We start from the raw sequence: 13,830 nt of genomic DNA, 5'->3' as shown, positions 1-13,830 counted from the left end.
TAAATAGGACCTCCACATAGGATTACCTTGACCTCTAGCATTGGAGATGCTCTAACGCTACATGGTTCTCAAAGGACCATGAATTCACGGTTGAATATATCCGTTTTTACTTTTTAGAAGTCTCATGCACAATATAAATCGAGTGGTAAGTAGATTTTGGGGTCACAGTAAAAATATTTGAGCCAGAAGGCAAATTTTTAACTTATCTTCCTTGTATACAGAAGGCCAATTTAGAAAAGAAAAAGCAAGCCTAAGTCTTATGGGCTAGATTAAGGTGCTAGATTAGCAACCCATGTGTTGCAATTCAAAAAAAAAAGTGTTGCTTATTTGTTAACATTACTTCTCTCCTACCATTTGCTCGCATGTGAATTAGCAGCTAGATAGTTACGCTGAATGATTCAGCGCTGAAAAAAGTACCTTTTCGCGGAATAGTTCAACGCTGAGAGATTTATTTTTGATATGACGGCTAAGATTTAAAGTGTTGAACCGTTCATCACTGGGCGCTGAATGGTTCATCGCTGGACGGTGGCCCCAGCTGACGTGGACTGCTAATCTAACTGCTAGATTAGCACTCCCATAAGACTTAGATGATTGTCCTAGATGACGTGAATTTCCAATCTAACTGCTAGATTAGCACCCATAAGACTCTAGACTTAATAAGATGAAGAGCACTTTCGGGAAAATAAAGAAAACTTTTCTTTTGTTGGTCTTCCAAGGAGGGGGCACCAGAAACTAACCCGGGCCTAGGCAACAAAGCACGGTTAGGTGCCTTTAGTTAATACTTATTCCTTGGGAAAATCAAATCTAGGGCTTCAAGCTTCCAACTTCAACTTCGGCACAGTCAATGTTCTTCTCTCTCTGAAGAACAACCTAGAATACTCCAATCGGTGAGATTTTTGGATCAAATGAGAACGTATTCGGGTGATAAATTGATCGTGGATCAAATGAGATTTTCTTTTGGTTAGTATTGGCGAACTTATTACAACTTCCAATTGATGAGTCGGTTCTTCTCCGCTTAAGTCGCTCTAATCTCAAAAGCTTCTCTCCAGATGTTCGTTTCTCTCTTGAGGTATTTCCTTTTTAGATTTCCGCAGAAATTAGAACTGATTTCGCGCTTATTTCATGATCCTTTTATCTAAATTTTCAATCCATTAGCCAAATCACTGTAGTGTCGAACCACCACAAAATAAACCATGCTACCAACCACCATTGTCAAATCAGAATTTATGCGTTATAATGTCTTTAAATTCGTGCCTCGGTGAAGCAGGATAGATCAACCACAGTGAATTGATGGAGAATTTTTCTGATACTATTAATTGAACAGATAATTAGCTTCTAAGTATGTTAATAAATCTAATCTTATGTACTTCATTCCTTACAAATTTATAGTTGACATAAATAGATGCATGAGTTTAGGTATTTGCGGCTGAATAATCGCATAGAAAGCATCAATACTCAATGGCCGATTGAATTTCCATCTACCTCTTTCTGATAAATGTTGTAAACATGAAATCTCTAGTTGCTATCAGATGACCGTGGAATCTGTGAAAGAGAAGCTCTGGGAAAAATCTGATACTTCTGTTGATTCAGTGTCCATTGAGCTTTTTGATGACACAGGAGTTAAAGTTTCAGACTGACATTTCCAAACCTTTCGGGTTTTACTCTCCACATGACGGGTGAGTGTATCTTCTTCTTCTTCTTTTTTTCGCTCTCACATACAATCTTTCATCCTTCCAATATTCATCACTTGCAAATTGTAAAAGCTATATTATGTTGTGCTTGATATGACAACAAATACGAAGGACATATATTTGCTGTAGTTAATGACATAGAAATTTTTAGTTACAGTTTCTTCTTAGTTTTATGCTATTTGTTTCCAAATGGTGTTTGAATCTAGAATTTGTTTGTGTTGTATTATTTTCTTTTACTTCTGATTTTATGTTCAGTTTTTAAATCATGGTGGTCCTCTATTTGCATCTCAATATTTCATTTGCCATCTTGCAAATATAAAAGTGGAAGTATAAACATTGTTTCACTTTCAAGTATTCTTCTGTCCAAATGAATCCCAATGAAAGAAGGAAAAGCATGAAATTTGTTTTTAGTTTATCTTCCTAGATCTAGTTGCCTTTTTTTCTGTACCTTTTTGTTGGAGTGAGAATAAAACTTGATACCGTAATTTGAAGCATGCATTTATGTTTATACCAAAGACGAAAAAGTAAGAAGAGTTTGGATAAACTGCTGAGATGGAACACATCATTCTCATATATGATACATGAAAACAATTTGTGAGCCTCTATGCAACTTAAAGTGTAGACTTTTAGATAGCTAAAATTGCTTATTTTCTTTTGAAATTCTTGTAATAAATGTTTTTCTTGGGTTTTTGTACTCATTGTGTCTAATTAACTTTTTTCTAATATATCAAAGGTATCGATTGCTGGATCCCTCATCAGTTATGGCTGGTGGCAGGCTTGAAGATGCCTCACTGGTGGAGAAGTACTCCATAAACTTGGGGGCAAGTTCCCTCATCTTTGCATTTGACATAGTTTATTGTGTTTTCCATAGTTACATGCGGAGGTTCAGTTTTATAGTGGTGGTTAAGATAAAGGTTGGTAGTATATTGTAGATTATACTCGTCGCCTTCTTGAAATTCATTCAAATTTACTGAGTCCCAATTTTTTATGAACTGAAATTAGTTATCCTCTGATGGATCATATGGATTTTATAACATGAGTACTTTAACCCAACATTACGTCAGTTTATTCAAAGTTTCCTGATATTGAAAAGATGATGTATACTGTGCATAATCTTAACATTGGAAACTTATCAAGATGACAAGAGTTATTGAGTATGCATTTTTATCTATTTTTAAATTATCAGGGTTGCCCAGTATACTCTGTTTTGGTTGGTGTTATTTGTATTTTCATTTCCACTTTCATTTTTGGGTTTATCTCAAGAATTCTTCTTTAAATGAAAATTGTGTAATTTCCATTACATTGTTACGTAGTTCCCTTTGACTCGCATGTGGAATACCTTTCCTAGCTCACAAGTTTAATCTGGATGGTTCAGGTACTTTTAGAAAATCTGAGGAAAAAATCGCTTCTCAGAGTCCACCAGTTCTTGAAAATAAAGTAAGTTGCCATGTTTTACAGTTTTCAGACACAAAGTAATGTTGTTTTTAGTCTTGATAACTGTGTAAAGTAACTTAGTTTTATTCATAACTCGTATTAAGTATCTAGATAATTATTCTCAAAAGTTTCACTTTTATTTGTTATTTTATTTGCCTTATTGATGCTTGACAGACTTGATATGCTACATGCATTATATGTACTTGGATGAACGAGTAGGTACCTGCGGTTACACTTGCGTTTCACCAGCACTTGCTTGTTTCAGTGAAATGTTTGGTGGGACTGTACAAAATGTTAGTTGTTATTAAGGAATATTTTGGTAGAAACAAAAGGCATTCTGGAAAATATACAATAATTGTATTCATTCAGATACTGATTAGAAACTGTAAAAAACAAGAGTGGAGGGATTTATTTTCTTTAGGTTGCTACTTAATAAGTTAATACTGAAATTCCGTACTTGTGCCTCTATTGACCCTTTTTTTCCCCTCTTATACAGATAACAGATGACTACATGGATGATCTCTGTGAAACATCAGGTTAGTATAAAAAGCTTACCTTGGTTTCAGTTTCCTTCCGTAGTTATATTAGTTGTTAGAAATCCTACCACTTCGTCAGTAACTAGTTCCATGTGTCCATGGTAAGCATGACTAATCTAAACTTTAGTTTTCTTAGTTTAAATTTTAGGTTTTAGAAGAGATGTAGTATGTGGATAGTTTCCCTTGAGAGATGTTTGGAAGACTGACAATGGTGTATTCCAAGGTGAAGGTTGTTCTTTTTCCTAATAAGTTGAGCAACATTGATCTTGTAAGAGCATCCACAAAGGCGGATGCCAAAATATCCAAGCTATAATTGGGTTTAGCTATGGCTTTTGGAACACTGGTCAACGATTGTATTATAGTCGCGTGGGATTTAAAAGAGAACCCCTAGAAATAAATTTATTAAAAATATTCCACTAGGCTCAGCTTTCAATTATACCCGTGTTCTTATATACCAAATATAGAATTCCTATTGCTTGGCGAAACTGCCAAATTTGGCTTTTTTAACCCAACATTGCAGATGCTCTAGCGTTGGGTAAATTTCTATTTACCCCACAAAGGAGCCACATTTGGCTTATACTCGAGATCACTTATAAAATGAGCAGTGAGCCTGGCAACATGGGAATAGCCTAGCGTGCATTAGGTGGGGTTTGCCTAAGGCTTATCTTATGGATTTATCATAAAAAAAGCTTTTATAAAAAAATAGGCTGACATTCAATCCCCGCTTCATTATACATCAATGTTTTCCAGTGAAGTTTTCGCCCAAAATCCATGGCTAAGTTTTCCCCGCTTCATTAGGTACCATGTCTTACATGCTTTAGAGAGTCTAAATCTATCTATATGCTATATTTAGTTGTTACTACAATTTGCAGATGGTGAGTCCAAATTTGTGAACCCTCGCAGAACCGGGGTGCAAATTCTAGCCAACATCATTGGTTTACTGTATTCTATTTGGTTTTCTAAACTTGTTCAACTTTTTATTTTTTATTTAAAGTTTTATTGGTAATAGACGAAAATAAAAACTTCGCTTGGTTTTTTAGGTTTCCAGTAACAACTCGTTCTTTCTTCTCTTTAACCTTCCCACCAACAAAAAAGAAAACGAAATGTCGAATCAATCAAGGATTGTACAAACAAGCAGCACTTGACATGTCTGTTTTTCACCTTTATTAGAAACCCTAGCAACATCAACATGTTGGGAGATCTAAATGAAAATTATGATTCCGGTGGTGATCGAGCTCATGAAGATTTAAAAATGATGGTAAAGAAAATTGTTTTTCTTTTCCTTTTATTTTTCTACTAAGATCTTACAAGTTATATGAAATTCAGTGTCGTGATTGCGTGTAGTAGTTTTTTTTTTCTTTTTTTCTTTTTATGTTTTGTTTTTGTGTGTGTTTTTTTGTCAGTTTTTAAAGATGACCATATTTTATTTTTAGTTAGGTTCAAAGGACTTTTTTTTTTTTGCTCAATCAAGGATTGTTTTCGTCTCTGCATTTGTTGTCAACACTTGTTAGCTTTCGTTGCTGTCTTTTATTGCAGATGTTTTTTTTGTGACAATTAGCTATTTGTCTAGTTTTTGTCTCAGTGTAGGCTAAGTCTTGTGGGGTGCTAATCTAGCAGCTAGATTGACAATCCATGTCAGCTAAGATAACCACCTAAGTCTTATGGGAGTGTCAGCCCATGTCAGCTGAGACCACCCCCAACGATGAACCGTTCAACGCCCAACGATGAACGGTTCAGCGTTTTAAATCTCAGTCGTCAGATCAAAAATAAATCTCCCAGCGCTGAATCATCGTAGGAGAGAGAACTAGTGTTAACAAATAAGCAACACTTTTTTTTTTTGAATTGCAACACACGGGGTGCTAATCTAGCACCTCAATCTAGCCCATAAGACTTGGTCTTAGCCATTTGTTTTTTTGGAAACTAAAGATGATCAAGTGCAGACATGGGATGGTTTTCCCCATTCTTCACCACCGCTCTATAAAAGCACATACAATTTGCTGTATTTCGTCAAAAATGTATGAAAAACAAAAAAAATGTGGTAAAAAATGTCGTAATGACTACATGATTTTTTATGTTCAATTTCATACTGTTCTTTATACTTGGTTACAATGACCAACATTTAACTACATAATAAAAGCCAAAGAAATTATTTCAAGCTAGTGGTGGTCGTTTTTACAAACAGATAGTGCGCGTCACAGCTGTACGGACTGGCAGTAGTAAAACTATCCCCTCCCGTTCTTCTTCCACTGATTTTTTCGGCGCAAACTATTACCGAGTTCTTTACAAACTATAACCCAATTTTTTTATAACTTCTTTATTACAAGAGTAGTGGAAACCTAAAAATCCGAGCGCAGTCTTTTTTTTCGTTTATTTCCAAGGAAATTTTAAATAGAAAAATAAAAAGTAAAAAAAGTTTTAGAAAACCAGGTAGTAAAATAGATCAATGATGTGGGCCGGAATGTGCACTCCGGTTTTGAGGAGGTGCACAAATTTGAACTCGTTGGACAGAGTAGTTGGTTTAGTGAGAGAGAAATGGAATATTTGGAAGTTCCTTGGAACTTGGGCGCAGAGGAGTGGAAGCACAGGAAGACTCGCGTATTAAATATTTGTATGTACAGTGATGTGTGCTAGTTGGACTTCTAGTGACACTAGAAGCCCTTAAAGATAGTTTGAATGAGTTGATCTAATGATAGAGAAATTAGTAGTTTCGGAAATTCATGGGGGCTGTGTTTACAACATTGATGTGATGGTGTTTTTAGGAAGTTCATGGGGGCTGTATTCACAACATTGATGTGATGGTGTTTGTGGCAAATGTAAGTCTCTGACTATTTGACGTGTTTGGGGAAAGTAGAGATTTCTTACAATTTGATGAGCAGTCAGTTACCTTGGTTCATAGAGGTCCCTCATATGCAGAGGAAGGGGAATGTCCGGTGGTACACTCTGGTATTCATGGAGGCATCGAATTCTCTCTTTAGCTGCTTCTGGTTACGGAGCTGTAGCTCCTGATTTACCTATGGCGATACGGATGCACCCACTTCTCCAGTCTTATACCTATTTTCACATAGTTGGTGATCTTGTTGGTCTTATTGACACACTTGGTCAAGACAAGGTTAGGATCAAGACAAGTACCCGATACAAGGCTGATACTATGTTTTTTCTTGTTGCTGCAGGTGTTTGTGGCAGGACATGATTGGGGATGCCATTATCAGCTGGTACCTATGCTTGTTTAGGCAAGAAGGTTAAGGCTTTGGTGAACCTAAGTATCGCCTTTCCTCCTCGCAGACCTACCGTTAAACCACTTGACGCTTTAAAAGCTTTCTACGGCAATGAATAATATATAATCCGGTTTCAGGTTACATTCCTTACGCCAAGATATTTACGTGCATTTTTTTTGAAAGGAGTTGGATCAAAAACGTTAAATTCCTTATGCCAAGATATTTACGTGCCAATAGTTGAGTAAGAATTAGAATTAAACTTAGCAAAGGACACCTAAATTTAATGTATGGTCGGAATTGGATGATCCAGTGACACTCAATTGGTTACAATTCACATGCTCTATTTTGCGTTGTCTGTTGCACTTCTTTGTGTTCTCTCATATGGAATATGTATTAGGAGCATGGAGAGATGAAAGCTGAATGCGCGCGTGTTGGTACTGAAACAGTCATCAGGAAATTTCTAACCCTCCACAGTCCAGATCCACTTATGATACCAAAAGATGAGGGGTTCCCAACCAATGGTCCAAGTACATTGCCTTCATGGTTGACGGAAGAAGACATTCGTTATTACACTACTAAATATGAAAAGTCAGGCTTCACCGGAGGATTTAACTATTACAGAAATTTTAATGTGCATGTACCAACAAAATACGAGGCAGTAGTTTTCATCCTTGTGTGATCCAATAAATGGTTTAAGCCAGTGTAGTTAATATCGGATATCGGTTCATCTCGGCCGGGACCGATACACTGGTACGATTTTATGTTTGGGATATTATCGTTGAAATATCGGTTCTAGATTTAGAGACTATAATTTTATATTAAACATTTCTCCACACATTTTCGGATAAGATATAATAGATAACATCAATTTTATCAAAAAAAATAAAAGAATAACTTTAGACTTGCTTCGAGAGCTACATGCACCTCTACTACCACCCGGAAGACTTTCTTCGCCAAAATTACCCTTAAACTTTATAGAAAACGACCAATACCGTCTCATATCAGGAAATGTAGGAAAATTTCGTATCGACCGATACGGCCGATATTTGACCGAAACGGCCGATTTTCGACCGATACGGCCGATATTATCGGACGAATATCGGGGATTCGTATCCCCGATATCCTTCTTATCGTATCGTTCCGAACCGATATCCGAAATACCCCGATATATCGGCCGTATGACTATATTGGTTTAAGCATACTGCAACAGAAACAACGGTCTATATATATGCTCAGAGGAACTTAGCTAACCCTGGTCTAAAACCGATATTTGCACAAAGACGTGGGATTATTTTAAATATAGTAAAAACTGATAATATTCTAATATTTAAGTATTATTAAAATAAAATAATATTTGATAAAAATATTAAACCAAATTAACAATAAGAAATATTTTAACGCTAAGCCTTCTGAAAATTAGTATTATACAAATTTAATGTATACGTCCTAAGAATAACTGAGGATCTACAGGATATTGTTTATTACTAGCCTTTCCCCTAGTTATCTGGATACTAGTTTTAACTAGGATGAACAAGGTTTTATCAAAGACAAAGGTTTATTTTCATGAAAATTGGACAATTGAAAATGCAGCCTTTTGCTTTTAGCAAGCTGACATGGATCACACAAAGCAGTGGAATGAGGGGTAGCTAAAACAATATGTTTTGAGGAGTGTAATTTTGAACAATGTTATCTGATGGATGACCTAACCTACTATGCCAAACATATGAAGGAGAAGAAATAGCAACAAACAAAGCAAGACTAGAATTAGATGGAAAAATAGAATGATGAATATGGTAAAGATTATTAACTACAGTTCCTTGAGCAAGCAAAGCATGTGTAGAAAGATCTCTTATTTCATATATAGTTGGAGTGAGTTTGAAGTAGCAGTGATTATCCCTTGTAAATCTAGCTATAGAAAGTAAATTATGCTTCATCTCAGGAACCAATAAGACAGTACTCAACCTAAAGCTAGTTTTAGGTGTTTTAATACTAGAGATTCCAGTAGAACTAATAGCAAGAAACTTACCATTTTCCACTTGTACATGGTCCTTGCCCTTGTAGCCAGAAGTATGTTGAAGTAAGATCTCATCACCAGTCATATGTGCAGTTGCACCAGAATCAGCAAGCCACTGTGGAGCAGTTGAAGTAGAAGCACTAGAACTGTTGAAAGCACCAGAATAACCCATGTCTTCATTCACAGATGTAAAAGCAGATTGTTGTGCCAAATTAGCTGACCATTTCCTGAAGTTAAACCAGAAGTATATGGTGGAGGATAATATCTGAAATGACACCTACTAGCAAAATGTCCTTTCTTCCTACAAATTTGACACTCAACTTGAGAATAATCTCTTCTTCTATTACCAGTAGCAGAGCCACCTTCATAAGAGGTATTAGACCTAAAATTACCATTGCCTGAGTTCTTGTTATTAAAATTTCCATTTCCAGAGTTCTTGTTGCCATAACTGCCATTACCTGAACTTTTGTTTTTATTTCCATTACCATTTCCATTTTTGTTATTAAAATTTCCATTCCCATTGGAATGATTATTTATTGAATAGAGACTAGGATTCTGAGCATCAAATGACATATTAGTATCATTAGTTTGATCAATAAGCCATTGCTCATGATTGAGTAATCTGGGTTTTAACTCTGCTAAGGTAAAAGGGACTGCTCTATTTTGTGCAGAAATCACAAAATATCATATACTATCCCTAGACCATCCAATACATGTATCACCAAATCCAATTCACTAACTCTTTCACCAATAGCTGCCAATGAATCAACTATAGTCTTCAAATTTTGCAGATAAAGCAATACAGTGAGATTTCCTTTCTTCAAGCCATACAATTGATTTCTTAGCATACTTTTTCTTGCTAAGAACTGATTTCTAAAGCTAACTTCAAGAAAAGACCAAATTTCTTTTGCAGTTGATAAATCCAATACATCTCCAGAAACCGATGGAGTTAAGGTTGCTTTCAAACATCTCATAACAAAAGAATCAAATTTCTTCCAATAAACCCATCTTGGATTTAAAACAAAAATTCCATCAGTAGTGTTATACTTAGAGGGTTCTCTTTCAGTACCAGTAACATAGCCATATAAATCAGTGGAAACTAAAATTGACTCAAACTGGTCGTGCCATAGAAGAAAATTTGTGGAATCTAATTTTAATGAAACAAAGTTTGATATATTCGAGAATGGTAAAGTGAAATTCATAGGATTACCATCTTGAGATGTACCAGCGGAAGCCATATTTCTTCTTCTTTGATAAACAATTACGAACATTAACAATCTAGATCTGAAATTGATGCCGTCCAAGAAACCATAATTCAATCTTGAAATAAAGTTCTGACCTAGAAGAAATCAGATTTGAATCTGAATTTGTAAAGAATCCAAAAGATTATTGTAGAAAGGTATGAAGAATTCTTTAATCTGCCTAAAAAAGTTGTGTAAGAAAGATTATTTGCAGAAAGAATATGTGAAAAATTTATGATAGGATCGTTCCCAATGATACCATGAGAAACCAATGACCTGAATATTATTGAAAAAGATAATCCTTACAGAAACTATCATTGGCTATTAATACAACCAATAACCGTGTGTGTAATGTTATTACAGGCACACACGTAGCCCACACACTTACACTCATAAAGATAGGTCAAGTCAACTAAGGTTGACTTGATAGACACACACATTATCTAATAGTATCTGCCAATATTTCTCTGTAATTTAGTTTTTCTCTGTAATTTGGATCCGAAACTTAGTATGTGAAAGGCATACTTTCCACTGTTTCCATGCACATCAACTATGTTTTCATGCATAGGATCATTAGTGTCAATAGAAGATTTACTTAAGTCATGCTCTTCACAGGATAATTGCACAATATCTAAATCAGTATCAACATCACATGCATATGAAATACTAGAAGAAATATCATTCATGAAGGTCGGGGCAGAAAAGCCTAATATATTTGAAACCAAAGGTTCCACAACATTTTCAGCATAGACATGTTCTTCTAACATAACATTATCATCATCATCATCATAGTAATATGCATACTTGTCCCTATTAGCAGTTGTGGTGTCATTAGTCAACTCATGTTCCTCTAGATTAGGTTCATATTCAATATCATACACATGAGAAGGACTAGACATGCTATTTTCAAAGTTCAATTCATTACCACCTATTTCATGTGACAGTGAGAGTAGTGGACAATTGAAAATGCAGCCTTTTGCTTTTAGCAAGCTGACATGGATCACACAAAGCAGTGGAATGAGGGGTAGCTAAAACAATATCCTAATACTTTATATACTTTTTCCCCATTCAGCTAGCCAACCTGACTTCACTTTCTATTCTTGAGTTAGCAGACTGTCAACTATATGGTTCAGTTCCTTACCTTCCTCAACTTACAGAACTCGACGTGAGTGGTAATTGTAATCTTTATCTTGATGCAACTAGGATGTTTAAACGTCAATGGCCTAAACTCAAAAAACTTAAGATATCATTCACCAAAGTAATCGGTCCCATTCTGTCTTTAATTTCTAACGCGCCGGTTTTGGCATGGCTTGATGCTTCATCATCTTCAATACAAGGAGCTCTACCTTTTTCATTATTCAATATTTGTGATAAACTGGAATATCTTGAACTCAGTGGCAATTCCATAACAGGTCCTATTCCCTCTCAAATCTCTCATCTAAAACATTTGTACTATCTAAACTTGGCTAGAAATAATACCCATAAGGGGAACCATTTTATATTTCCGCATTATAATTGTTTTATTATAATTAAAGTAAATTACACAAAAGTTAATTCCTATTTACTTGATAAGCAATCCTATTGAGTTTGGTTAAGTCCGAACCTTTGTATCAAGTAAACATACTTCATTGTTGTATTGTATCAATCTCATATCCATAGACGATCATACGAAGTGTGAACCGATTTGTTGTATTGTCTCGACTCAGTCCATAGATAATCACTTTCGGAGAAAGGACTTATAGGAAGGAAAAGTTTTAGCTTGAGGTATATTTGGGTACCCTCGCCTTTTCAGCGTGGCTATCCATTCTTCCCAAGTGTTAGTGGGTGGTCCACTTAGCTTGAATACCTCGTGGGCTTCTAAATTTCTTATGTTTTGAGCTAACATGAGGATGTCTTCGAGTAGCTCCTCCTGGCCTCCGCTGGAGAAGGTGATCATGTTGATGTATTTGCTGTCCTGAGGTAGTTCTACCCTTTTATTGGGGGCTACCTCGGTATCAGCTGGTTGTATCTGCACGTACTCCATGAATTTTCCTTCGTCTATGAATCTCTGAATCGTGTTCCGTAGGTGATAGCATGTGTCAATTATATGCATGTAGTACTTGTGGTACTCACAGTACTCCTTAGCCTCTTTTGTTTTATCCGGTTGCTTTCCTCTAGTATTTGGGTAAGGAAATCCCGTCTTTGCTCCTTCCTTGCTTAGAATGTGAGAGAACGTTGTGTAGATTTTATACACAAATTCTTCTTTTCCTTTTCCTCTTTTGCCATCTACGTATTTGGATCTTTTGTCTCAAGAGATGGTTCTACCCCCGGCATTGTTTTGCCTCTTAGGTATCTCCAGAATATTCCAGAGAGTTGGTTCGTTGCTTACGCCCTGGGGTTGTCCTTCTGGATTTCTTCGAGTCTGATGTAGCGATCTTGGACAACCCTAAGCTCTTCTTTGGAATCAAGGGCTCGGTTGTGAAGCTCCACGAAGATAGCTGAGGTTCTATCAAGTCCGTACTTATAACAGTTAATGTTAATTTATGAATTGACTTTCCCGATTGCTTGGCATATCTTCTGCCACCTATATGTGTATTGCATAAATATTTCCCGGGGTCCGATAGCTAGAGAAAATAGCCTATCTTGCCCTGCCTTTGTTGACTTGTTGTACATGTACGTCTCCAAGAACACCGTAGAAAATTGCTCAAAAGAGTCAATTGTGTTTGCTGGTAAATTGTCATACCATTCCAATGCTAATCCCATCAAGCTTGCAGGAAAGTACCTACAAAGTACTACCTCATCTCTTTCCCAATGGGCAACGACACGAGTGTAGTATCGTAGGTGGGATGCGGGATCAGAGGTACCGTTGTATGCCTGAAACGTAGGTACTGGGCATTTCGCAGGGATGGGTTCCCTCAAAATGCGAAAAGACAACAAAGATGTTGTCGCTTCCTGGATCACCTCTTCTAGCCTTGCTCCTGCGTGACCGGTTTTCAATCCTTGTATCTCCTTCCGCATTTTCTCCATTTGCTCCATGACCATGTTCACATTGTGAGCATCTCTAGAAAATGTATCATCATAATAAGATTGAGAGGGCTTGTAAGTTGGATCCATTTCGTTTGGATCATGTTGCGTTCTCCTGGATCCCCATGGTGGGTTAGCCTTTAGTGGGTTAAGATCCATACTTCGTCTTCCTGAGATAGCTCCGTTCTCACGCCTCTTTAACGGAAGGTGAGTTTGGGAATCTTCGATGTGCACATCCAGCATATCTTTTAGGTTCTGGTTCTCCTGGGCCATCACGTGCATTGCATCCTCATGCTCCTTGTTACGCAGTAGCAAATTTGCTACTTGTGATGCCATTTGATCTTCATTGTGGATTCCACCACCCTGAGGAGTGTTGTCGGCTGGATCCTCAGAGTCATCCACTTTTTCTTCTATGGCCGGAACATCGGAATCTAGCTGGATTGGAGTTAGGTTTCCCAACCCCGCCCTGTAGGAGCTAAGGTTCTGGGTAACCCTGCGTTGGCTGCAGGTGGCTTTGTTACATTAGGATGCTCCGGTAACGTCATGACGTAAAGTGGTTGAGCTCCCGATGTTTGTCACATCTCTTCAGCGGGAATGGGTGGCTTGTTAGCAACCGTTCTTCTTGCTATTTCACTTTGCCCGTCCTCTGCTTCTGTTCTTTGATTCGCTTGAGATGGCTTTTGAGATCTTCCTCTC

At 36.8% G+C, this 13,830-nt stretch overlaps 1 pseudogene; it reads left to right on the top strand.

Annotated features, from left to right (window-relative positions):
- Positions 1-830: 830 nt before the first annotated feature.
- Positions 831-7,555, top strand: LOC113358947 (annotated as a pseudogene).
- The last annotated feature ends 6,275 nt before the right edge of the window (positions 7,556-13,830 follow it).

The sequence above is a fragment of the Papaver somniferum genome, chromosome 3, assembly GCF_003573695.1.
Source record: "Papaver somniferum cultivar HN1 chromosome 3, ASM357369v1, whole genome shotgun sequence".
Classification (NCBI taxonomy): Eukaryota; Viridiplantae; Streptophyta; class Magnoliopsida; order Ranunculales; family Papaveraceae; genus Papaver; species Papaver somniferum.
Note: the sequence above shows the minus strand (reverse complement) of the source record. Positions and strands in the feature narration are given on the sequence as shown.